The sequence below is a fragment of the Thunnus maccoyii genome, chromosome 15 (genome assembly GCF_910596095.1).
Source record: "Thunnus maccoyii chromosome 15, fThuMac1.1, whole genome shotgun sequence".
Classification (NCBI taxonomy): Eukaryota; Metazoa; Chordata; class Actinopteri; order Scombriformes; family Scombridae; genus Thunnus; species Thunnus maccoyii.
The window spans coordinates 21,498,248-21,526,235 of NC_056547.1; the positions used below are offsets into that span (position 1 = coordinate 21,498,248).

General features: G+C 38.6%; 1 protein-coding gene across 14 annotated transcripts in view; it reads left to right on the forward strand.

The window, feature by feature from the left end:
- adgrb2 (adhesion G protein-coupled receptor B2) overlaps positions 1-27,988 on the forward strand; it is a 203,499-nt gene that overhangs the window by 27,414 nt on the left and 148,097 nt on the right. The window contains exon 2 of one of the 14 annotated variants that reach the window (XM_042436671.1): positions 10,896-11,175. The exons of the other annotated variants lie outside the window; for them this stretch is intronic. The gene's annotated coding sequence lies outside the window, so the exon portion shown is untranslated. The remainder of the gene's footprint in view (positions 1-10,895; positions 11,176-27,988) is intronic. 14 annotated transcript variants of the gene reach the window in all.

The following is a 27,988-nucleotide window of genomic DNA, read 5'->3' on the forward strand; positions in this document are numbered from 1 at the left end:
CACCGAGGGCATGTCCTCGGTATTTTTTCTGGGTCTTTTAAAAAAACAAAATATATCTATATATATATATATTTCTTAAAATGTTAAACTTAAGTGGCAAATTGCTAAAACTACTTAGTTGTATGGTGTGTTGTGAACAAAGGTTGGCATCATCTGAGCTGAACAGCTCTGCATGTTCAACTTGTTACATTATGTGACATACATGTAACAAGTTGTGCACGTACAGTACTATCCTGCAACCTACATACACACAACAACAACATCAGTCAACAGTGTTTGAAGACATGTTGCACTTTCAAAGCACACATGACTGGCTCTACCAATATGGTATTGGTAATATGGATGATACAAAACTTTAATATATTATGGATAAACATACTCTAAAATATGTTTCTGAAAACATTTGAGGGGAGTTTAGGACATGCGTAGTGCAATATCTAGTAACCACATTTGGCAGGCTTTTTCTTTCTTCACCGACAGCAAATGCCGACTTCAGTTATGACTAGTAACAACTGGATTGTATATATCTGAAAGGGGAGTTTTTCCTAGTAAGAATTCTATTGCACTGAAATGTAATTGTGGATATCTAAAATTGAAAGCCCATGCGTGAATGGCAAAAGTGACATCATTTGTCCTAGGAAGAATGTTATTGTGGATATCTGAAATGTTCATTTGACTAGGAAAAATTGAATTACAGATATCTGCAATACGTATCCAGTCTAGCTATTAAATGTTAAAATGGCCACTTATACTTTTTTAATGATCTTGAATTTGACTAGGAGAAATAAAGCTTTAGATATCTTAAAATAAAATTTCTACTAGTAAGAATGTCATTGCAGATCTAATTGCCATTCTGTCAAATTGTAATTGTAGATATCTCCATTGCCATTCTGACTTGGAGAAATGTTGTTATTGATATCTAAAATGTAATTGTGTATAGTCAATGAACCCTTTTTATGTTAAAATGGTGTCCTAACTACCTGGCAACAGGTAGTTATTGTGCAAATATCCACAAATGTATTGTGGATATTTGCAATTGCATTGTTACTAGTCATAATACAAATTCATATTATGACTAGTAATCCGTAATGACATTTTTACAAGTCAAAATGTATTTTGGATTTTCAAAATTACATTATGGATATCTGGAATGCTTTTTCATTTTGGATATCTGAAATTAAAATTAGGACTAGTAACAACTGGATTGTAGATATCTGAAATAGGAGTTTTTAAATTCTATTGCAGATATCCAGAATGTTCATTCTGGATGTCAGAAATTGAAAGCCCAATACACATGAATGGCAAAAGTGACATCATTTGTCCTAGGAAGAATGTCATTGTGGATATCTGCAATATTCATTTTGACAAGGAAGAATTGAATTACAGATATCTGCAATACATATCCAGTCTAGTTATTAAATGTTAAAACAGCTTGCCACAGGTGCAACATTTCCAGCTGGAATCAAACCAGGGACATTGCAGTAATGTGGCATGCATAGTAACCATTCAGCTACTGGAGTACTCCATTCTACTATGTTTTATACACTCATTTTTCACTGTCATGCCATGTGTAACTTTCAGTTTATGGCTTATTGTTTGGATGAACTTGAGTAATGAGTGTTTGAACACTTGTCAGGTAATTTAGGGCAAAACCTGAAAGTTACTGCAGCTGTGCTCCTCTGCTCGATTTGTTTGACAGTGAAAGTGATTTCAGAGCAATAAGAAAGTGAAGTGAAAAAGAGTAATTTGAAAATTGGCCATATTTATGACTTATCTTGTGCTGGATTCTAGTCCGATTTTCATCTTTTTGTTGTCACTGATAATATTTACTAAATGATTATTGTTACCCTCAAAATGCATTAAAATGCACCCCCCCAAGTGGGGCTAGGACTCATGACCTCAGTATTTCTGAAATCCTGGCTACAGCCCTGCCTGAGCGGAGCTTGACTTAGCAGGGCCACTCTTTTTTTTCACCCTCTCTTTCTCTCTCTCTTTTTTTTTTTTCTAAAGCAGCCTTGCCATTTTCCCCCTGCTGTCATTCTGACATCCTCGCTGCTACCCACACAACTTGATTGGCAGTGGTTCGCCCACAGCGTTACACTGTAATCTAAGTGTGCCACTGAATGACCATCAGAACAAGATCATTATGTAAGATAGGCAGCCATCAGCGCTGACATACAACATAGCATTCAGTTTGACACTTTTTGGTGATTGGAGAGTCGTGAAGCTTAGCTGTGTATTTCAGGAGAATACAAAGCACTGCAGCTGCTTGAGAAATTGATTTTTTTATTTCACATCTTAATTAGGGGTCCAGGCAGAGAAGCTGATGGAACCCTATTGTATCTGTTAGGATTCTTCTTCTTCTTCTTTTTCTCCTTTTTCTTTTTTCTTTTTTTTCTTCTTCTTCTTCCTCTTCTTCTTCTTCTTCTTCTTCTTCTTCTTCTTCTTCTTCTTCTTCTTCTTCTTATTCTTCTTCTTCTTCTTCTGCCCTAAAAGTATCTGGGTCTCAGAAACTGTAAAAGCTACAGTCTCCAAATTTGGCAGACAGGTTGAAAATCTCACCCACTACTCAGACAAAAAAAAAAAAATACAGATTGGCTAGATGGTGGCGCTATTACAACTTTATGTTTTGGCCTATAACTTTTGAACTGTAAGTCTCACAAACAAAATGTATCTTTTTTTCCCTGGATTCTGTGGGTCCAGACAGATCTATCTATCTAAGTTGTGCCCATGTGCGCCTAGATTTTCAGCCATTTTTAATTTTGTCCAAATCTGTTTTTTTGCTACTCCTCCTACAAATTATGAGCAGTTGTCACCAAATTTGGTACATAGCATCTCTGGACCAAGCTGGAAGGAAGTCCCTTTTTTAGATTTTTGATATTTCATATTATGAAATTATACTATTTTTTAAACTGTGTCTTTTAAGTTCGATTTTACATAAATTCACAAATCAAAATTTGCTTAAGCGATTGTAACCAAACTTGTGTGCGTGTTCGGATGCTAGGTCTGAGCTTAGCTACACAGACTTGTGATATTCTGCCACTAGGGGGCCCAACAAATACAAAAAGTTTATAACTCATAATTGGAATTGAAATTCAGTTTGCATGATCTAGGGTCATGACTCAGTCAATGCATAACATTTTGTAATGATTGATTAAAGTAGGTATGGCTTATTACAACAAATCTAAATTTCTAGACATTTCACATTCCAAACTTAAAAATATCAAAATAAATCGCCCATATGTACGGAGCTGAAATTTTTTCAGCACATCCACTGAATGGTGACAAAAGTTTGCCTCACCACAACCTATGGTCAATTCAGCATATTTTTCAAATCATGCAAAATCAATTAACATATCTCCACAAATCTTCATTCACATGCTACCAAAATTGAAACAGACATTCTCTAGATGGCAGATATCAAGTGTTTCAAATGATGTTCAGATCAGTCAAACGGTGAGTCTGCAGTGATATTCAGTGTCATGCTGTAATTTGTACTGTAAGCACATTTTCTATTTCATCCCATTTTTGAACATATATCACCAAAATATTTGATCATACGTTTAAACAGACAAACAGACAAAATACCCCAGTTTTGCTCATGTGATGTCATTGCCTCAAGTTGTGTGAATGTGTACAGAAACCATGTCTCCCCAGTGGTGCAGTCAGTAAGACCCCTTCTCTGGGAATACAAAGATCAAGGGTTCGAATCCCCAGGTGGCCAAGTCCTACTTGCCAACAGTGTAGCAATTCATGCATGTGGCAAGTTTTCAAGTGTATCATATTAAGTCGAACAAGCATCCAAATGCTTGCAATCTGCTTGGACCTCAATCACTGCTGCTTGCAGCTATATTTTTATGTTGGTGTTTGTAGCCATACAAGGCTCAGGCAGAAAATACTCTTACAGTGATGTGTTAAAGGACCACTGTGTAAGATTTAGGGGGCTCTATTGGCAGAAATGGAATATAATATTCATAAGTATGTTTTAATTAGTGTATAATCACCTGAAAATAAGAATTTTTGTGTTTTCGTTGCCGTAGAATGAGCCATTCATAGCTACTCCACAGAGCCCGCCATGTTGCACCACCATATTTCTACAGTAGCCCACAGCTGACAAACCAAACACTGGCTCTAGACAGAGTCTTTCGCATTTTTTGCGGGGTTTGAAGCCACTGCAGCTTCTCCTCCACACTTGAAAGGGAGGGGTTGGGGGGAGGGGTATTCAGTTGGTTGAAATCTTCAACTTCAGCAGATCCCACTAAATCTTACACACTGGTCCTTTAAGTTGTACTGTGGTTTCTGCGCAGCTGTTGGTGCTTACGCTTGCGCGCAAAAATGAATAAGCACGTTTGAGAGAAGAGCAATAGAAAGCGAAGAAAAACAAGTTTCTCCTCAGGTTTCAAGCCACTTCAACAAATGCCATGTCCTTGGCTCTCCAATCATGTTGTTACTGTTCCACGTGGGCTCAGTGCTCAGGCACAAGACCAAAGAGTGAATCCAACTGAAGCCCTTGACTCTCCAAACAACTGTCAGTGACAGAAGTGAGATTGATTTTTTTGTCCCCAGGGTGCAATTTGAGATTCAAGCATAAACATAGTCATTTTCATTTCAATTCTGAATGGTTATGTTGTCTGAAAAGGAATGAAATAATGAATAAAACGCAGTGCCTGTCTTGAAGCCACACGGACTAAATTGCTGCGGAGTCAAGTAAAGGGCTGTTAGAGAAATGGAGTGATGATTGTACAATTTAAGTGACAGAGAAAAACACAGCACATTTATAAGTCATTGGAGTGGCAAGATTTTTTATTTTTTATATTTTAAAAAATAAGAGTGTTAGATGACACCAAGACTGATGGAGAAAATGTGCTTACACATGCACGAAAAAATACATCTTGGTAGAAGCAACAGTTTTCCAAGGTCAGTATGACAGAGACACACTTTCTGCAATGTGGAATAAAATGTTTCATCTTTTTTAACATCTTAATTTTAGGGTTTCAGGATAATGCAGCCGTTTTTGACATTGAATTTTTACTCAGGTCACTAGTTCTGTTGATCTTGATTTCATCTTTCAGATCAACGGGACACACTGACATGGAAGAGTAATGAAAACATTTTTTTCTCAAAGCCTTTTGTAAATCCAAAAAAAAAGAAAAAAGATAATGCACATGTTTTGAAGATGATTTTTTTTTTCTTCTTTTGAAAACGGAATGAGTTTCTCTCCAGCGAGAAAGAGTAAGCCACCATGACACACACACACACACACACACACACACACACACACACACACATACACTCGCGCACATACACAGGAAATAATGCAGAATGTCCTTAAGTTTTCAACACCTGAAAGACTTTAAAGGTGTTGGAAGAAAAAGAAAAAAGTAAAAAAGAGAGGAGAGGTAGAAACTGTGCGTGTGTGTGTGTCTAGACTTGGTCCCCAACTCGTCTGTAGCCGACATGTCATAGTCTGCTCCGCTCAGCACTACTGTAATATCCACTCATTCTCCTCCCATCTTTACACACACACATACACACACACTTCTGCACACACGCACTCATTCTCTTTATTCTGTACCTCTGGCCAATGCTGACTCAGGTGATATGGCGACCAAAAAGAACAGACAAAGAGCTGACAACACCAGGTCATTTGGCTCGCGGCGAAGGGGTTGCATCGGTTGACAAAATTTACAGCTGGGTGGCCGTAGCAGTTATGAGCACTTCATGGAATGAATTGTTTACATTTTAACATTTCCTCCTTTTGTATTCATCATCAACAACAACAACAACAAAAGACACCCATTCCCTTCCTTCTGTACTCACAACGTCATTCACATGTAGCCTTTTCATCCATTTCGTCACCCTGTAGCTGTATTGTTGATATGTTCTTGTTCAAAGAGCAAGATTAAATAAAATGGCAGAAGAAGCCATTCGTTTTATGTGACTGACCTCGCAAGTCAGCGTCTCCTTATCTCTTCATTGATTGGCTGCCGGATTAGCCACCCGCTTTGACCAGCGTGTGGTATTGACGGGCAGCCTGTCACAGTCAAGAGAGCCCTCCAAACCATTGAATAGAACTCAATGGACTCAGGATGGGGGGTATTGATACCGACCTGGCAACCTGTGAACCTCAGACAGGTCTTTTGGCTGTTACCACAGGGTGTCATTCTCAGGGTTGTTAGGCGCTCTGAGTCTTCCTGGGTTGCAGTGTTGGGCTTAATACTTTAAAACCGTGACACATTGCTCATTACTCATTTTTAAAATGAATATCAAGTCATTACGTTTCAGTAGGAGTGCATTCCTCTCACTACTCTGTATATTATCACTCTGTTACACCCTCAAAATTGGCAGTCGCATCCTGTGTGACCTTCAGAAATGAGGATAATTCAATTGCTTAACCTGTGTGTAAATGATCGGGGTATCCAAACAATGGACTAATTTGCCGGATGATTTATGTGTTGCACTTTCTAGGGTTGACATTGCTGTGATGGAATAGTTGAATTAACTATGAAAGCATGAACGTTTGGTGGGATCACAGCCCACAATTGCCCCCCTTGATAGATAAAGATGTGAATTTAGAAGTTAGTCACTCTATAACAATAACCTGACATCGGTTATGGTGTCAGCTTTTGGGCAAACATTAATTAAGTTTAAGGGTTACATTAAATTAGAGTCTAGCCACCAGTGCTCATATAATATGCTGGTTTGTGATTATAAATCAACAGGCTTACAGTTCAATTTTACACTGAAATCAGTCTGTCATCGAAATCAATTTTGCATTTGTGTGTGTATGTGTGGTTTTACAGATTCAGTTTTGTGGGTTTAATTCTCTGGTATGTTTCCTCATGTGTCTATGTGTATGAACCCGTGTGTGTTTTGTATGTGCGCTCACGCTATCAGTTCCTCGCGATCAGCTGCGTGCGTTTATGGGCTCTGCCTGGCTCCCGAATCACGCCGGGTCGTCAGGCCTCTCTGGCGCGCCGCTGCCAGTCTGGAGCTGGAGATAAAGTTCTGGCCTAAAGGAGAGAAGGCAGGCCACATCATCCCTCTCTCCACTTAATCCGCCCTCTCTGCCTCTCATCCCCTCCCTTGTCCTCTCTCTCAATCTCCATCTCACTATCTCTCTCCCCCTCTCCCCCCCCCCTGCTTACCGCCTCTCAGACCTGTGTCCTTCAATACGCCACACTCTGTCTCTCAACACCACCCCTCCACAAGCACATACTTACTTGCCTCCTGCCGCTCACTCCTTCTGCCCTGTGTTCCTACATTTCATTTTTTATTTCTCTTTCTATTTGCCCTGCCAAGGCAGTTCTCTAGTGAAGCCTCCCTCTGTTCCTGTCTATCTTATTTTCATTCTATTTTCTAGCCGGTTGTTCTTTATTGCTTTAATTTTGTTTGCTTTTTTATTTTGTTTTAAATCATTGTTGTTGTCTACAATAAACTTATACTATACTAAATCTTATAAAGGAATAAAAAATAAACCCAACAAGATACTATATTGGACATATGGACACTTGAGGAGGAAGTGATCTTCAGATTTTAGAAATATAGACTTTGCCTTCTTGCTACAAACTTGTTTTACACCTGCAGGGATTAGATTGTGTTATAATTTCCCAAAATGTAAAAAGTATTTGGGAGCTTTGAAGATCACAAAGGAACATTTCAGCTATTACAGACATTTAGAAATACATTTATTCCATTGACAATGAGAAAATGGGCAATGCTCTTGTCTACCATTTTCTAAAGCATGCCATTAGTGTTTAGATTGATTTTCCACCTTTCAACCATTAGTTCTTATTCATTCACAACTATGAAAATCAACTCAAAGAGACTCCAGGTTAATGCATCACATTTGTGATGCGGTGATTTTTTTCATTGGTGGTATGTTTAAGGAATCTCTCAGAAATCTGAGTTATCTGAGCTAACTATCATTAAGAGGGCAGATCTTACTCTGAACTGCATAGTTGTGACACATGAAGGCCATATGGCTGAAAATGTTTTGCCCTCTTATCTTCTGTAAATTGTAACTCAGAGGCAATATAATAAGGAAATGCTTAATGCCAACTATCTTTTTAAAGCAAGAAACTACGTTATCTTTCCCAGCATCCCTGGTTGCTCTTGTGCGACTTCTTGACAGCATATCTTGTGATTGTAATACTTTTTTGGCAGCCACAGTTCAAAAATCAGATATCAAGGATTCTTAAATTACACCAGAAAGGATGAATTTGTGCACAGCTGATTTACAGGTCAACAATTATCTGACAGGAAAATAAAGAAAACGTAACGCTCAGTGTGATATATGCATCTCTAGCAAGATTCAGTCTAAAATTCAGGCCGGTAAAAACACACCTCTAGTTACGTTTCTGCCATCTAGCGGCCGCAGTCACGCTCTGGCTTTCCAAAACCGTTACAAATCACTGTGAAAAAATGATGTTTTATGGTGTGACAACGCTGTGGTTAAGGTCTTGTTAGGCTTAGGCACAAAAACTACCTGATTAGGGTTAGAGGAAGATAAGGGTTTGGGCTAAAATGATCACTTGAAAATTGTTTTATACTTCCTTAAAGTTACTCAACCTTTGTCGTCGTGGCAGCAGTAAACACCACAATATTACGTTTTTTAAAAAAAAATGTCCTGACTTGGAAATATGATGCTTGCGGTTGGAAACGGGAAATTGAACGTCAGTCTCCTGCAGCCCGCCTCCTCCTAACAAAGCAAAATCATCTTTTCAAGTCACCGTATATGGACGTCATCTGAACTGCGTCACTTCCCCGGGTCATAATTACTACGGCCGCTAGATGGCATAAACATATTACAAACTATATTGTCGTTTCTGCTGGCCTGAATTTTAGACCTATACTGTCATTTATCTTGAAAGGACGAGCTGGATTTACAGTTAAGCATTGAAGAAAACAGGAGATGAATCATACATTGCTATGTAATATTACTGTAGTAGTTTTTTAATTTGTTTCTAGGCAGCGATTTAACTTCAAGGACTTTAGATATGCAGTTACTTAAGGCACTTTTTTTTTTATCATTAACTTAACTGACATTAGCACTTCTTTCTGACTTCTCAGTGAACTCAGGCTATTGGCAGTCTCTTGGATCTCAGATGCCAGCACACCTCCAGCCTTCCTTAACACATGTAGGTTTTTCAAAAGTTGTTCCTTCAAGGACAATCCTTCTCTTACTCTAGCACCTTCTTTTCTCATACCTGTGCAAATCGGTTACTGTCTGGACCATTTTTAGGCCAATCGAAACCATATTAGGGATGAATAGGTCCAGAATGGGATATTTTGTCCGATCTAAGGGGATTGTTTAGCTTGATTTGTGAGCCAAATTTATTGTGTCGCTTCATGTCCAAATATCCAGACACAGATTCACTCTGTGTGAGAATGCCACTGTCATTAACATTTGCATTTCAATAGTCCTTGCTTGATTGAACACCAATAGCACCATAAGTGGTTCGGCAGGGCAATTTCCTTTTCACTTCAGAACAAACATCCATACTTACTGATGTTTCTTTTCATTAGAACCAAGAGTCAAACATTCTTTGTCGCTGTCATTTTGTCTGTCGAAAAATATTACATCATATCTTATCGTTCCTTTATGTTTACTGTTTTATTATTTTGTTTCCTTAACGCCAAATCTTTTCATCATCTACTTGCATTTTCTTAACACAATATGAACTTTTAGGTCAAGGGTTGGCAGTATCACTCTGTCGGTCAGTCTACCACTTTGGGCCAAACTGAAGTATCTCAACAACTACTGGATGGATTGCCATGAACGTTTGTACAAACACTCATCCATATATGATGATGCTTTTTAAATTTTGTGATCCTGTGACTTATCCTTCAGTGCCACCAGCAGGTCAATGTTTTCAATTATTCAGTGAAATATCTAATATATCTAGATTGAGTAGCACCAGCTTATTATGATTCCAGGACGATGCATCCTATTTACTTTGGTGATCCCCTGATTTTACCTCTTCCCAGCATGAGGTTCACATTTGTGGTTTTGGGGGAAATGTCATAACAACTCGGATGGATTGCCTTGAAATTCAGCACAGACATTCATGCGCCTCTCGGGATGAATTCTAATAACTTTGGTGATCCCATAACTTTTCATCTAGTGCGATCATTAAGTCAAATCTAAATGTCCCCAATACTTCATTTTATGATCAAATACCTGCAAAACTAACGACCTTCCCTTCAGCCTCAGCTGTTCTTTGTCTTTATTGCTAATTAGCAAATGTTTGCATGCTGATGTTAGCATTTAGCTCAAAGCACCGCTGTGTCCAAGTACACTCTTGTTTACCACAGACCACACATACTTTATATACACTAACGCAGACGTGCACAAACTTGTACTTCAGAGAAAAATCGTGTCAGCTTTGGCACTTTCACTTCATCTTTCCATCCTTTGCTCATGACACTCACAGATTATATCACACACACACACACACACACACGCAAAGACACGTATGTCTCTCAAGAAAGATCATTTCTTTCTGACCTCAGCATCCATCTACCTGCACACCTCAATGACAATAGACAAAATGGTGCCAGACTGCAGCCAGTGCCAGGGCAGATTTCATGCTCAGGGGTTGTCATGGAGTGGTGTGTGTGTGTGTGTGTGGAGAGGGAGGTGTGTATGACATCAGTCTGGCTCATATTAGTCTCTTCTTCCGTACCTGCCCTTTTCTTATTGTCCTTCCAGTTATATATTGTTTTGACCGCTTTGTCTCACTCAGGTGTCATTTTATGTGATTTAATACTCAAAATCGACCCTTTATTTCCCTCTCTGAATCCAGCGGCTGTGCCCCTGATCTACAGCTTTTATGCACAACAGGAACATTTTTTTTTTTTTTTTAAAACTTTTTTCTTTCTTTTCATCATAGCCCCCACCCCCGTCTCCTCTCCTCCCGCTGTCTCTATATATCTGTCAGTGCATGACGCGAGGTTAAGAAGTGAAGCAGACAAGAAATATATCCCAGTGAAAGACAGGTCTGGATAAATAAAGAAGAGGTATACTCAGCCCTACCCGAGAGAAAAGGTTGGAAGGGAGAAGGTGGGGATTTTTTTTTTTTTTTTTCCCCCTCCTTTTCCTGAAGGCAGCTGTCAGATTTTGAGAGGACGATCAACACCGGAGAAAGAAGGTAAAAACGAGGAAAAGTTGAGGTGAGTGGTATTCAGGAGGGGGAAGGGGGGGGGCTGGACGGGTGATAACGAGAGATAGGGATGAAGTCAGTATTGGTGAAAGAGACGAGGATGGATGCAACATGGCATGTAAGTGGAGATACTGACTGTAGTCAAGGTGCAAGATTGTTAGTGCTGACGAAGATATATTAGCTTGGATTGCATCAAACACTCTTGGAGACATTGCAGTGGTCCAGTTGTCAATATTTGTAAGGGAGGCTCTGACATTGCAGTTGTTATGGAATCAGAATAAAACGACTTACATGACAGTGTAACCCAAATACTATCTGCTCCTGACATACACATTAACACCAAATTTGTTTTTGTTTAGAGAGATTTTGCAAATCATTTTTGTTGGGTAAAAAACCACATAACCCCAAAATGTCAGCTTTTCAGGAGCTCAGAAAAAAAAAGCTCTTTCATTTATTAATTTGTTTTGAAAAGGTGTCTCAAACCCAACGGCTATTTCCTCAACCCACAGACGAGCACAGAATCCTTCAGTAAAAGTGAAAACATGAAAACCGAAATTGCAATAACAAGGTTTTTACCTGACAGCAATGATATGTCAAATTCACAATATTTTAATAGGCTCTCATTTACATCACATTGTCAGGACTCTTAGGCGGATCTATTTTAGCCACAACTGCACTCAAAATTGAAACCTTGAAGATGGAAATGAAATTTGAGCATTACTGGTGCACCTATAAGTACTCGTTTTGATCGGATTTAATTCGAGTAACTCCTTTAGACGAGCATGACGGCTCCACCCCTCACATCTGTTATGTTCCAGCCAATCAACCGCCACAGATTTATTTACAGTACCTGAAAGCAGTGAGGTAACTAAAATAAAAGCTTTTGATTTCCTCCCATAAGAAACAGTGTTCCCCACAGTCTGCAATCTATCCATTCAAAAAAACCACTAAAGTCATGATTATATACTCCAAACTGCATATATCTGTTATGTGAAACTTGGGTAAGTGTTCAAAATGATTGGCATCAGTTTTTTACAATGTTTCAAAATCTTGGTTTCTAATGTTAATATTCTGCAAAATCAGTTAAGCCCTTCAAGTAAAGCTCAAAATTAAGTCAACATAATGCTTAAAAACTGCTTTCCATATAACAGAATTACAATCACGATGCCTTCCTCAAATCTCTTTGTGTAACTGCACTTTATCTGCTTATATCTTTTGAACATTGGCGCCTGTCTGATAATACAGGGATAGTCGGAGGAATTTAGAAAACTGTTTAAGCTTTTAACTTGGCCATTTGTATCTTTAAGAGTATTGGCTGTGATCCTTATTTGTCCATAATTGTCTTTGAATGAGAATGCGCTTGGCAAACCTTGTGTTTTAGACTTCATTTTGGCAAATCCAGCTTCCTCTACTGTGGGATTACCTTTTCTAACAAATACAGTGCAGTCTTTCAAACAGTTCCCCCTGATTTCTCCCAGGATTTCTTACTTCTTACTATTTTTCTCTTCTGTGACATTCACTAAAGAGCCGAAGATGTACATCGCCAACACCGCTGTATACCGTACACACAGCTGTCTCTTCTGAAGTAGCGTACTCATTGTTTCTGAATGTCACTTGCTTCTTGCAGTTTTTTAGCAGTTTGTTGGACTGGATCATTACATAGTGAGACTGGTGTTGTTGTTGTTGTTGAGGGACTATTTCAGCAATAATTATGGACTGAATGTTCATGGGTTGTTAAAGTGGATGAGTGTTTTCATTCTTTTGTGGGGCAACGTCCAACTCAGCGTGTGTTTCTCGGGTAGAACGGTGTTTTACAGCATTAAGGTGCCACAAAACTTGAAGAGCTTTGATATAGTTCAATTTTCCAAGAAAAAAAAACAGCTAGATTACTCTCCATTTCACACTCAAGGTTGAAAGCAAGGTTAACTAGTTTTACACCAACAAAAAAAAAGAGCACAAAAGAGACACAAACACACTTTCAAGAAAATAATACTTAAACACCAGTTAAACATGGCTGTGATTGCAGTGATTGGACTGTTACCATGACATTTACCTATAATAGCCATTCATGTACTTTTTAAGTGTTACTCACACAGGTCTTGTTTACTTTGCTGGCTACTGTTTTTCCAACTTGATATGTTTTTCTGGAGGATAAACGAGCTTCGCTTTGAAAGTTTTCTTTGTATGTTTTACCCAGCAAAACATCTAAAATCATTTGTATTTCTGCATTACTATCCAGACTCTACCCGATTTATGATTAATGTGCAGTTTGTGATCACCCACTCACTTCATGATCAGATCTCTATGGTACACACGCAGGCAGGTCATGTATTAATTGTGGCCCGTAGCTATTTAAATAGATATACTTGAGTGAAAAAAGTATAACTTTAAGGTCATTAATATTTGGTTGTTATAATTAGTTGTGAGAAGATGTATGGATAACATTTACATAATTATATATGGCATTAAATTAAGTCTGATACTATTTAGCATCATGTTTGTTATTGATATACGTAGTGATCTGGCTAAAATGGTGAGTATTTACCAGACACTGAAGTGATGCTGCACCATACAGGATGGGACAACACTCACACACACATACACACATACACACAGACACACGTTTGCACCTGGTAAATAGCTGTGTGTGAAAGGTCAGTTCTCCTCTGTGACCCTGTGGGCGGTGCAGCTTCACCGAGGACACAGTCAACCGTAACCCCTGAACCCCAAGCTGAGGTGTGACACGTGTCAAACAGACAGGGAGAAAGGTCACACACACACACACACACACGCAGGTGCTAGGTGTCCCTTCAAGGTTTCAGTGCAGTTCTCGCTGACATGATGGATCCTCACAGGTTTGGAGCATGCTCAGTAGATGGGCTTGTGTTTACCGATTCAATATGTCCCCCCACCTACAAAAACCTCAGGCTGTTTCTGAGCCCCATAGGTGTGTGTGTTACTTGAAACATGCAAGCGCAAACACCTATAACTCCGAGACCTACTGTAATTAAACAACAAAACCCAAACCCCCACGATAAAAAAAGCCCTTTTTCTCATCTTCCCATCCTTTAGAGGACACAAGGTCCACATAACGATCGAACAACACACTTACACAAACACACAGTCCGGAGTTGTGGAGCCTATACCTGCAGTGTCAGCTTTCCCTGCCTATACTCCTGTCTTCCCCTTGATACTGAGCCCTAAAAACAAGGAGAGGAAATAGAGAAGGAGAGGGAGATAATGAAATAAATACCCTGCTTGGCACCACTTCAAAGAGAGAGGGAGAGCCTGATCTGCTCTACTGCAGCTAGAGAGGGAGAGATGTTACATAAAGAGAAAAGATAGGGAGATAACAGCAACAGCCACCTCCACAATCACACACACAGATTCACACATTAATAAAGTTTGACTGCTTCTCAGCTGGATAGTTAAGAATCATATTCCGTGTTCCATTGATTTGGATCACTGAGAAGCATTAGTTAGTTATAGGTTTCTTATTAGTTGTAAAATAAACAAGTTATTCCACCACTTTAGCCATGTACAGTGCAAGGAAAAGCTGTCAAAGCCGAGCAAGCCATGATTTACATTTATTCCTGGTGTTGTACAAGCATGGGCTTTCTCTCGCATTATGCTCTCATGTCATTGCATTTATTATTCATATATTCATGTAATACGCGTATGCAAGCGGACAGAGGATATTCCCGTTTTAAAATATTCTCTGATGTCCACAGGACCGCGAGCGCATGTGTGTTTGTGTAACGTCATGCGAACACAGTTGTCGGAAACGCTGTCATCACTCCGTGATCATGATTTACATTCACCTGAGCAAATACACAACTCTGCCTCACACATACATGCACACACAATTCACACTTATTCTATATTGTTTTTTTGTTTTTTTTTGGTATAAGCAGGTGTCCTTTATTCATAGATATTTTGAGGAAAAATGCCTGCCTGATGGATGGTTTTTCCATCAGTTCACACACCTTCACACTTGCACGTATACAGGAATACACACTGACAAATAAACGTGGTCTGACACGACATGCGCAGCCTGTCAAACATGCACACACACACACACACACACACAAACGTACACACTATCTTTCCCTTTTCCCTTTAGCTCTAACATTTCTGTTGACATAGACAATAAATTTTGCTTTGGCTGTTTTTTATCCCTCATCCTGAGGCCACAATTACATTAAGTAGGCTATTGCTTTGTGTGACATATCGTCTTTTTTTTTTTTTTTTTTTTTTTTAATGAATATCTCTCCAAGCAGCCCACTCGCTGCTCAATCAATGAGTTTGGAACTTAAAAGCTTCTTTAATGCCCTCTACATCCCATTCAGATGACTTGGCTTTTCATGTAAAGTGATGCGCGGTAGTCTTCAATATTTTAGTCCCAAATCAAATTCAGGATCAGGTTTGCAGTGGGAAATTGGAGCGGTGATGCGCAGCTGTCTTTATTTACATTGCTGAGAAGCAATTGCTGCATTATTTTGCCTGGAAAACGAATCATTTTCTTGTAAGATTTCCCTCTAACCATGTCGCAGAGGAAATGAAAATCTCATTTGGGAAGTTTTGTTGCACGTACGGACTCTTTGATCAATACATTTCTGATTATTCATTCTAATGACACACACTGTAGATGTCTCTTTGCTGCACCTGAAATACAGAGCACCTTGCTTTTCTTTGACAGTCTCTTTTTTTCTACTTCTCTACCCATCCAACTACAGTAATAAGTGAATTTTAATCAAATCATGTTTTTCCAGCCCGTTCTCACTCCCAACTCGTCACATACCGAAGTTTGGTCAGAACTCCTTGGTGTCACTTTTTAACACACTGGATACCCCTTAAGTGTCATTTTTCAATGTGCAGGGTAGTCCAGTAGATTTCTTCCACGGCATCTTAAATAGACGCCATGAGAATGATGACGTCTATATAAGGTGACAAAAATCCATATTTGGGGGTGGCAGGTTGGGTGGATGGCTGGATAAGTAGATGGCAAAAACTGGACTTTGCTACAGGAGACCACTGTTTGCTTCCCATTTCCAAACTGTTTTTAACCATAGGTTGAAACAGTTTTAACTGCGAGTCAGGACAGTTTTGAACCATGGATCGAAGCTAAAGGGGTACCCAGAGTGTTAAAAAGTGATGCCAAGGGGTTCTGACCAAGCTTCAGTATGTGATGAGTTGAGAATGAGAGCGTGTTGGCATTTTCACACGCCAAAGTAATTTACAAGATTCCTTAATACCAGAAAAAAAAAACATTTTCAAATGGTAGAAAAAAAAATCACATCCATGAGTAAAACTGAAATCTTTTTATAAAATTGTCTTAAGTTTTTCTTTTCTGTCAGAAAGTCTTGGCAACAATTAGTGTCTATATAACAATAATGGAAACCTTATTCATGGAAACAACAGCTAACATGTCTGGAATGTGGAGCACATGCTATTTCGGTATGTCTTATCTATTGTTCAAAAAAAAACAAAAAACAGAAACCAATTTCATGGCCAATCATTTCTTATCATTGTTATTTATTTCACAAACAGATTTCATTTGCTATTCCTAGCATATTTTTATTTTAAATAAGACTATTTCCTCTTTAAATAAGCTGCAATTTTCAGGAATTCTATCATTTCTTCATTTTAAAATGAGCTTTTCTAACTTTATGAAAAATAATTCGCAAAAAGAATACTTAGATGGGAGCCAAGTTTCCATCCAAGTATTCTGTCTGTGTCTTCGTCCCTCGCCTCATTTTTCCTCTCATCTCTCCCTCCTTCCATACCATACATCTCTGTTGTCTTGAGGGAAAAAAAAAAGAAAAAGCTGGTGTAAGCTGATCTGTTGGCACGGATACGCTGCAGAGGAAAGCCGATCACCCTCTTCCTCAGTCTGCGATTCTCTCTTTTACAATGAAACCAAAATTCCCTCCAGGCCCACCACAATACTACAAGGCCTTTTTCCAACTCCTTATTGGACACCCTCACCTCACACACACACACACACACACACACACACACTTAGACACAGATTTATGCAGATGTATACGTGCTTACACATGCCAATGTGTTTTGTGCACAAAGGGATGGTGTGCTTCGCTTTCAGTTCAGTGGAATATGACTGTGTCTGCATGTGTGTCACATCAGATTCTGTTCAAAGGCTCAACAGATGGTGACATTTAGTTCCACCCCCATACCCCCCCACCATCCCCCCACCATGACAACAAGGTTAAGGGTGTGAAGATGCCTGAGTGGGTGTGTTGGGGTTTGCAGGGTCAAGTCTGACACATGCTTCTGCATCTGCAAATTTATGCCCCGCTAAAACACTTCATCAGTAAATTTGCACATATAAAGACTAACAAAATGTTAATGTTGTATCTGAATGCATCAATAGTACCACTTATACAAGTCACTGATAAGTCACACATTAAAAAAGGTTAATTGAGCTGTAATCAATTGCTTTATTGATGTTAATGAATCTATTATTATCACTTTAAAGATATTACTTAAGGTCATACTGTTTTATGAGACGAGTCTTCCTGATGATTTAAAGAGTTAGCTAAAAAGAAAAGTGTCATACTGAAAGATAATATTTAAACACCTGGTCACCCCAAAGTTGTTCTTATTAATGGCTTATAACTGATCTGTAAAGTGTTAGTAAACTTTTAGTAAATTAACAATTAGCCAATATAGCCAATAATTACAACCCTTTATAAAGGGTGCCTTATCAGAACTTAGTACCACATCATTACTGTAAAACATATTATATTATCAGTGAACCCACGGACATTCCTAGTGGTGTGCAGCATGATACTGTACTGTATCTGAGTAACTACAGCATTTAGCCATGTTAGCTGTCAGTGTATATAAATATGGATGACGCGTCTCCACTTCCTACCATTATGCAAAAGTGAAGCTAAAATATCTCCTTTCCGGGAGCTGCCATCTTGCTTGTGTGACGTCATTTGGAGCTAGAGTCTTCACAGTAGAGTCAGGCGGCGGGATGACGACCCACGTCACACGCCCCCCTCAGCCGTCCCACCGTTTTACTGAAGTTTGAGAGTGGCTGTCACTGCTGTCCATCATGACATCATCAAATAACTGATTAAAAACAAACTTATCAGAAAAATGAGCACTTAAACATCCATCAGTGTGATAAGAACTACCAAAAATGACAGAAACCATCTTTGGGAAAAATTTACATGATATGTACTTTGATTATTTTAGTTTAGTTCATGTCCCATCCGCTAACATGGAGGGGGCGAGACCTATACTGCAGTCAGCCACCAGGGGGTGATCTAAATATTTGATTTTGGGGGGCTGTCATGACGTCCATATTTATATACAGTCAATGGTGAGTGTCATATTAGCCTGTTAACTGCCACAACATTGTAACCATAATCATGGCGTTGCTAATGTAGTCTCATTGTAAATTAAATATTTGTCTGTAAAGTACAGACAGAAGGAAAGAAATCAAACTGACACATAACTTTATTTGGTAATTATGTAATGTCATCCTGTGTGGTACATGTTTTTTTCAGCGTATGAAACTACACTGCAGACTTGAGCCTCTGCTAATGCTGACAACCAGAGATTACCCTGTGACAGCAGTCACATATGAATAGGTTCAACATGGATTGAATAGGTATTTAGTAGACTCGTGTCATACGCACGTCTCCAATATTACAGGGGTATAAACATACTGAATACAAGCTCTTAAGTCATTGGACAAGGAGCAAAGCAAAAAGAGCCTACTGAGCACTCTGAGTGTAATCTGTTGAGGTAGAACTGCTTGACAAACTGAATTTTGCACATTCATATTCTATAGAAATTCTCCATGCCAGGTGTAAACTTAGTATTAAGTGGATATCTGGATATTATCTGAATATGAGATGTGTGATTGTGAGCAGGCTTTTCAGTCTTGGTTTTTGGCAATACTTCCTTTCATAAATTTTTTAAAATGTTTTGTTTGTTTAATTTTCATCAAACCATATGCTCTGGGAAAAATAATACTTAAACCTCATTATATATCCATTACTTATTCCTTCACTTAGAGCAATGAGGTTTTTATTGTATATCCCGTTCATTATAAGCCTTCGGTAAGTCTTTATAATGACAACTAGTATATAGTAGTGTGTATAGACATATTTACATGGGGCATTGTCTTTTGTGGTATTTGTTAAACAAACCCCCTCCCTGCAAGCCAATTTCCTCTCCATCCATTTGCTTGTCTTCATCTCCAACAATCATTGAGGCACTCATGTGAAATTAATGTGCCTCATTATCAATATCGCTCTGTGAATGCAACAGAGATCGATATTGAAGTTCATATTTGGAACATATTGAATAAATGTAACATGCTAGTAAATTCTTTTTAAAGACTATGAGACCATCTAATAATTAGCCTAAATGTTTTCTCATTGAATATATTGAAAAATGCTTTTGTCGTGAGTGTAAATGTATTAGCGTGGAGGCTGATAAATGATGTGTTATTTTCTTCAAGCATTGTGAAATGACATGTCAATGAAATTTTACCACAATATCAGAGGACTAATGGCATTGTCATTTCTTTTGTTTGTTTATTTAGTATGGATAATGATACAAACGGTGCAGTAGAATACAGAGCTGATATACAGAATGATATGCATCAAGTTAACAGTTGTTATTGGGTTTTATAATCTCCCAGAAAATAGCTTCCTGATAGCATTGGCAGTCGTGGTGCTCATTTCCATGCTGTTTAATCAGCGCTCATATTCATAGCTTATACTGTCTGTTTCTTTTTGCCGCTGATTACAGATGTTATGGATCTCGTATGGGTGGAAATTGCACTTATGAAGTCACTAATCATGAAAAGTCACTTTCCATTTGTCCGTTTCCATTCCTTTTGTCTTCTTTATGTTGTAACTTTCTTGAAGGTCATTTTTCATCATTCATTGATTTTTTCTGCTTTTCAAACTTCTCTCCTCTCATCATTTTTTTAGACTTTAATCCTTTTAATGTCTTGCTACTTCTTGCATCCATTACTACTTTCTTCCTCACTTACTTGACCCCTTCTTAACATCTTTTTATCTTTCATTTCTTCATTCAGAAGCTCAAGCCATTAAAGGGAAAAAAAACCTTGAGTGCACACAGGAAGACATCATCTTTTTTTTTTTTTTTTTTTAAATGTGAAATAAAACAAGTGAGCCTATTTTATGAGGAGTTGTGTTGACACTCCTCTTGGGCTACCTTTAACCTGCGTCTTCTCTCTTTAGAGTTCCTCCTACATTTACATTAACAAGAGAGATGTCAGACAAACCTCAGAGAACAGATCTGCATCTGTACTCCACATGCACTTCTGGGGAGAGTGATAATAGGGGTTAGTGTCACAGTTTGATGTAAATTGATTCTTGGTTTTCAGTTCAATAAATAGAAGTTTCAGACTTTTACTCTAGTGCACTGTGTGCTAAACTATTCAGTTGGGTCCTTAGTTTGCTGAATTGCAATATGAATAATAGCAGGCAGTTAAGCTAATTTGTCTCATCGGAAGTCACTGTCTGATGAACAAGGCTTTGTGTAGCCTTTATGTAATTATGATGTTATTAAATCCAAACTGCAAACTTAACTTTTAGTGAACTTTTTCTTAACTTCAGTGCATGTATGTGTGTATTACACCTTCTGTGCCCTCACGGTCCTTTTTTCTTCTGTCAACATAACTTTATTAATGATGTTCAAAAAGTGATATTTGGAATAGTAGAGGATTTGATCACAATTTTTATAGGTATCAGTTTTGTCCCCATCCCTAAGTGGGAGGGGACATCAACACACACACTCTTCTTCGACTATAACACACTTCAGAAAAACATAGAGCATTATATTAGGCCTATATGTAATACAATATACATTGTATTCAGGGCTATGGCTGCCTATGTTGCTTAAGTGTCTATCTCTTTGTAGTATGCAGTAATGTTGATTGGTAGTTTTGCATTTTAACTCCACTGTAGTCAACCCAATCTGCCATCACATATTTTGGAAAGTGTTTAAGTGTCACAGAGTGGATTTTGTTCCTCTTAATGTCTGTACGTCATCTGTTGACCCACTTGTCTACCTGATTTAAAAACGCGTAATTAATTCACTACTCAATTTCATCACACAATAATGGTTTCCGCCTTGTTCTTCCATCAGCACATGTGTCACATGTCAAGCTGACGTGAATGTATGAATATGTATGAGTGCATGGATGTATTTGTGTGTGTGTGTGTGTATGTATATGTGTGTGTGTGTGTGTGTGTGTGTGTGTGTGTGTGTGTGTGTGTGTGTGTGTGTGTGTGTGTGTGGTGTATGCCATAGCCGGAAGACAAAATGCCCTTTTCTGTGATCGAGGGGTTTAGTACCGCTGTCTCTTTTCACAGCATGAGATCCTCTCAGCTTGACTGCCATTTGTGAATAACTGATAAGGCAAAGTGAAAAGCTCTGACTTGATGGTGTGCTGGAGTGAGCTTGATAAAAGGACAAACAGAATACAGACTTCTAAAATGTCAACCGGCCTAAATCAGTTGAACAACATTGGTTCTTCATATTGGTTTACAGCCAAAAGATCTTATCAAGATAAAAGACTTAAACCGGAGCAGACATGGATGTGTGTAGATATGGGTAAATAAATTATGTCTGACTTTAAAGAAGGCTGAGATTTCTACGGGGGTGAAGCTAAAGATTAGAAGGGGCAGAGTTGAGGATTTATGCTCGAAGGCAGAGAGAGAAAGAGGAACGTTTCATGACTTAATCAGTGGTAGAGAGAAAGTCCAAACACTTGGGATGAGGATACAGTCTTTGATAATATCATGTTAGCATTCAGATGGGCAGTGTTGGGGAAGCTACACTGAAAGCATAGTTGTACAAGCTAGCAATTACTTCACACTGCAAGAAGTTGAACCAGACCCAGCCCTAGCTATAGGCAACTGCCTAGGGCACCATCTAATACCTGCGGGCTGGTGATATAACACGCCAATTTCACTATGGGCCAGAACCATGGACAAGCAGTGGTTACTATGCTCCCAGCACCCCTATAAGACCCACTGGCGCCCTTCATGGCATTGGTAGTTTTTTGGGGGTTTTTTTTGGGGGGGGGGGGGTTACACAACATGTGATGTTAATTACATAATGTCAAGTTACATCTTGTCTACTCCTCACTTAAAACGAAGGCTCAGGGCTGAGCAAGTGGAGTGTGAGGGGACTTGAAGAGCCAGAGAAGTGCATTTCAAGATGAAAAGAAAAAAGCCATCGGGGGAGCAGGTCAGGAAAACAAAAAAAAAGGAGGGGAGAAGCTGCCAAAAATAAAGGTATGTATTTTCTTAAGTTTTGTTATGTAGCTAGCTAGCTCTTAATGTAGTTAGCTGCTATTGTTAGCTAAACTACATTGGAAAGCACTAGCTAACTAGGTTAGCTAGCGAGCATGCACTCAGTATCTAATGTTGATGTAAGCTTTTTGTATAACAGACAATGTGGTTAGCTAGCTATATTATCTAACCTCATTGTCTTTTATATAATTTCAAATACACTTTTAAAATATCTACAATGTGACACCATCTGTCACAACTGTGGAAGACAAATACGTCTTTAATAAAATACGTTTATTTCTTCAGGTGAGTGAGTGCAACATGTCAATTTAGACATTTCTGATGGTAAATAATCTAATGTAAATACTACATGTAATGCTATATATGCAATCTAATCAATGAACTTATTCTTGTTTCCTCTGTCTCTCAACAGTTGGCTACATCCTCTGATGATGAGAGCACAACACTGACCACAGATTCCACCTTGTCACTTTTCTCAGGTGTGTCAATACATGAGTAGAAACATAGGCACAGTTTGACATCTTGTTTTATAGTCACCTCATTTGTACAACTGAAATTGTCTACATATATTTGTCCCAATCAGTTGATTCAAGTAAATTCCCTATAAAAGATTATACTATGACTTGTGTTCATGTGTGATGCTTGTGTTGACATGAGGTGAGAATAAGTGTAATAAGTGTATTATTTGCCCTGCAGAAGCACCAGATACAGCCTCCTCTGTGCACACCTGCTGCAGCTGAGACAGATGAGCCACTTTCAGCTGATCCTGCTGACTCACCTTCACATCTGATAGACATATATATATGATATCATATATTGCAAATGTAATAAGATTTGTTTTAGTAAATACTGTAATAAATGAAAGACATGTTTGTGTCTTTAGAACCATCGCTGCACATGTATTCATTTATTTATCTATTTAATTTTTTTTGGGGGGGGGGGGTTAGTTGGCATGTGAGCTCATACATGGGCCACATGCTGATCTCCACTGAGGGCCGCAAATGAGTGAAATACTCTCCATCAATAAATCAGACAATACCATTCTCTACAACAGTGCACTTAAATGTCTGTACTAAGAATGAGAGATTAGGGTGGGGGCAGAGAAAGAGAGAAGGAGACGGAGATAAGAGCGGATGTCATGATTCTCCATTGCAACCCTTCTGAAATGTATTCCCCAAAACAGAAGCACCCTATCCAGGGATATTGTTAAGTCTGGTGCCCACAAGCTATTCCACTCTATTATTCTACAAGAACAAAAAAGTTTACTGGAATTTTCCACTTTACTTCTATTAATTCCAGAGTAATTGAATCATGTGTCTATGAAATCCACAACGCTTGCTGGTTTTCTCTTTGATGTTTTCATTTCATGCAGCCAAATGTGGAAGCTCTGGAAAGTTATCACGGTGGCAATAATTTCATCCTCTGTTGCCGAGGTATACATGAGAAATATGTTGTTCACGTTAAAGAAATCTATCAGGAGTGGTGCTTGCATGTATTCAATTGGCCCGACACAGTGCGTCGTTGGATAACTTTGCGCAAGTTCAGTCAGGTACAACTTTAAATGATGACAATCAATCAAATGACTATGTGTAATGTGTAAGCAGTCGCTTGTATGACGAACCCACAGAGTCACACTGTTGAGTTAGGAGAATTATCCACTGACTGCAATTATAGTAGCAGTTATATATAGTTTCAGCTTATTGTTTTAGTTTTCTAAGTTTTGCAACTTTACTGCTTTGGTTCACTCATTGCTGTCACCGTTGTTTTTGGGCACAGCAGGCAACTGTTTTCAGTGAGAAAGCTAATAACACTGTATGTTGCTTACTTGGCATCTTCTAGATGTGTAAAAAGGCGGCTGTTTGCTAACAAGTTTGCCAACTTAAAGAGGATAATATGTCAGTGTTGCTCACAGCTCGTTTCAGCCATCTTCAAGTGGCAAAAAAAAAAAAAAACAGTTATTAGAGGTTTAAGTTGTTTTTCTTGGGAAACTTCACTTGAGAGTACAGTAGAGAGCTGACAGGAAGTGAGGGGAAAGAGAGAGAGTTGGGGAATGATATGCAACAAAGGTCCCCGGCCTTAAACCCCTAGACCACAAGACTTTCCCAAGCCAGGTTTGACTTTGTTGTCAGATGACCATGCTTTAAGACCAGATAAACCCTTTACAACATGATTACTGTGTGCAAGCAGGAGTGCCTGCTGTATATTGGAGAGTGTGATAAGGAGCTTTTCATGTAAACTCACTACCCAAGCTCAAATGATTGAGGTTTGAGGCTTTGCCAATAAGAACCTCAGGCATGATGGATCCGTTGGTTATACATGTCTCTGTTGGAAAAAGTCTATATGGGAAAAGTTTGATTTCTAACGATTTTTTAAGACTTTCTCGTTACTCATTTCGTATTTTCTTATTCTGAAAGACCCTTTTCTACCAAAAGTTTTCTTACCTTATTGACTGGAGTGATAAGACCTTAATTGTCAACACAAACAAAAAAGAAATGAAAGAAGGAATTCATTTTTTTTTTCTGGCAAGGTCAGTTTTAACCTCCAGTGATAAGTTATGAGTTTAATAAACAAGTTACAGACAAGCATTAGGTAGTTAATGTGGACTCTGAGTCTGCGGGTATTTTATAATTCAGTCATTCCCAGTGTGTCTCTTTGTGCTTTCACAGTATGTTGCAGTGGCATTTCAATGCAGCTACTGCTAAAGCTGTGTCTGAACCAAGATTAGGGGGCTTCCATGGAGCGCATGGAGCATAATATAATTGGTGTTAGCTCCTATTTCCTTTTACCATCAGGGACAAAGTACAGTGTCCCACTGTGGAGGACAAATAGATATACATCCATTTATTTTAGAGTCTTTTTGAATGCTGTATAAATGTAGAGCAGAGTAAGGTCATGCAAAAGGACTTTATTTTTTATTGTTTCACCAAAAACCAAGGCTTTTTGTCTTGTAACAAAGTTTTGCAACATTTTTTTGTGTATGTGTGGAACTATAACTCTAATACACAAGAGACACAGATAGTTTTGAGCAGACATGATCATTTGATGCTATGCTAAAGTTTTGGTAACATAATCTCAAGGACAGTGTTACTTTTAGCACAGCTGTATTTCATTATTTAGAAACTTTGGCGTTTCAGCACTATTCTGTTTTGCATGACAGTGACGACAATAATCAAATGAGTCATATTGTCACTTGACTGCATTAAAGAATGAAGAGGAGAGCCGAGAGGGAGAGGAAAGAGAGACGGGGAGTGAAGGATATACATATTTTGCCATCCATGGTGATAACATTAATGTCAAGGTGGAAGGGGGAAGGAAGACATCAAAGCTAATGAATATTTATGGGTGCCCACAGTAAAGTGCTGTTTTAGAGTGAAGTGGGACAGAATGGCCTCATGAAGACAGCACTTAGGGCCTACTCTTGCACAGACTGTGGCTCTATGAATATTCATTGTTCATTGTCCCAAAAACAATTTGCTTAACGCTTTTGACTTCTTTTCATCCGTAAAATATGCGTAAGGTTTTACCTATGCATGGTTTGGCATATAATGCTATCTATCTTGACTCTTCAGGTCTGCGACAAGACAAACTTTTGTTCTTTGTACAATGAAATAAGAAATACAAAGTAATATTTGTTTTAAAGCATAAACATGTCATCTTTTATTGGTAGGCATCTCCCATTTCAGCTCAGTTCTAGTGGGGAAGCAGAAATGTCATGTCCTATACTACAGAATATTGCTTTGAATTCACACGCAATTTCTGGATTTAACAGTTCAGCGACACATAGTTAGTAAGATATGTGTCACTGGCTGTGCTGGAGTTTGTATGGATGTTATACAGGTATCAAGCCATATTTGTTTGAAAGTACGAGAGCGTGTTCAAGTGGCGGTGTCTATAATATGCCAGAAAGCATGATGTCCTTGAGCATATTTCACAACATGCTACATTAGCCTTCCCTTGGCCCAACTGTGCCATGCATTTATCAAAGTGTCATCGCAACCAGAGACAGCACTGTTTAAAAGCACTTTTATGTCACCTGTTCCGAGTGAAAAATCTCAGTTGAGAACCCTGTGTATAGGAAACCCCAGTCTAAACAGTGACAAAAGAGGAAGATAAAGGAAAAATGATCAGAAACCAGGAAAAATACATTTCCAGGTCAGGAGATTAGTTACTTGTCACACACTACTACCAGCTCCTTCCACAGTAAACACTGTCTGATGAGTGAAAAGAACAATATGCTTTTATGTAGTGTGTTCTGGTGTCTAATGTGTATTTTTTGTAGTGTGTGTGTAGGTGCACATATCTTATGTTTGCGTGTCTTTTTTCTAGCAAGTGATTCTGCTTTAACAACATGACTCAGTTTGCTTAAAAAAGAAACAGAAACTCAAGTTTTAAAATGCTCCTTTGAATATTCGGCTTAAAGCGACATTTTCGCTCTTATTGCTAAATATGTAGCGTTGTAGTTCTGTAAAATATTCCAGCACTCTTTCCACATCTATTCTGCTATTTATTCTGCACTGCAGGGTAAACTGCTAGTTATAGAGATCTTACCATGACCTCAGGCTAACAGATTTCAAACTCTGCGAAACCCAATCTGTGTCCATCAAAAAAAAAAAAAAAAAAGAAAAAGAAAATGTGTAGGTGAATTGTCCTTGAGCATGACAGCAAACCATGTTATGCATTGTACATCACTCTGAGTTAGTATCAGCAGGATGCCTAAAACCTAAAGGAGATTGTTTATTTGTCATGGTGAATGATGTAAATTTTGCACATATTTTCATAATTCCTGTGTAACTGCTTATAACACTACTGCACTTCTCCCTCCAGCATCTCCTCCATCTCTCCTGTTCTGTTAAAACCCCCCAATCATCAGTCTGCCTTTCATTTGTTTCTGACTCTCATTAACAGCTCCCTTGTATAAGCCCAAGTGGCTCTTACTGTCCGACCCCTGTGGGGTCACCTCTTGACACGGTGAAGTAAGCACAGTTCTTAGCCTCTTACCCAGGCCCTTTTGGACTATATGTCCAATGCTGGAGAGCGTTAACAGACTTACATAAATCCTGTGAAGTACAGACTACTGCTGTGTTTCATTAACCGGGGCCTAAGGGAAGTAGAGTACTTGCTCTAAAAGCTCACACATGCTTCATATAGAGGCATTTGCAGTTGCATCACATGTTTAGTAACCTTGCTTGGTGCTACTGTACCAGGAAGACCAATATATGCAAATAAACAGGCATGCACACACATTGAGCACGTTCCTTGTCAATGAGCTTATTTCAAAGTATAAATATTTAAAACATGACATTAGACATTGGAAATGATCTCAATTTCTGACATCCTTAGCTCTTAAGCACAGACCTAAATAAAAAACAACTAGTTACCATCAGGCCACACTGATACTCAGGATATGTCAGGCTGATGCTCTTACACTATGTGAGCCAGAAGAAGAAGAAGATGCATCTTGTGGTATTTTGTAATGGAAAAAAAAAT